Genomic DNA, 733 nt, shown 5'->3' with positions numbered 1-733 from the left:
TATATATATATATATATATATATATATATATATATTTATATATATACATATATATATATACATATGTATATACATATATATATACACATATTCGACAGTCTTCCTCCAATTTGGGTCAGCCCGAGGCTAACGTAGAAGTCATTTGCCCAAGGTGCCACGCGGTGGGACTGAACCCCAAACCATGCTTCTTCAACACAGCCACTCCTGCGCCTTGTATATTATTATGTATGTTATTCAGTTTGAAGAAAGAAACAAAATTCTAACGGATGAAACATAATACGCAGGTGCAGGAATCTAAATTCGTTTAGAATAGATAACAGACACACACACACACACACAAACAAACATATACATGCACACACACATATAGACAGACAGCAAGATAGATAGATAGATAGATAGATAGATAGATAGATAGATAGATAGATAGATATTTGTGCCTACCACTTACAGAAAGTGCATGATGGAAAATCTAATTAACTGCGGTATTCGTCCAGAGATCTTTTATAGACGCACAATTTACCTCTGTGAGAAATACTATCTCGGGACGAATACCGAAGTTAATTAGGCTTTCAATGTTGTATCTGCTTTGGGTATGATACATAGATTACTTTTGTAAACTAGTACTACTTTTGCTGCACACACGCATGTTATTTACACCACCTGTCCTCGTCTGTTGTTATTATTTGTATATTCTCCGATATATATATATATATATATATATATATATATA

Source organism: Octopus bimaculoides, chromosome 3 (genome assembly GCF_001194135.2).
Source record: "Octopus bimaculoides isolate UCB-OBI-ISO-001 chromosome 3, ASM119413v2, whole genome shotgun sequence".
NCBI lineage: Eukaryota > Metazoa > Mollusca > Cephalopoda > Octopoda > Octopodidae > Octopus > Octopus bimaculoides.
Note: the sequence above shows the minus strand (reverse complement) of the source record.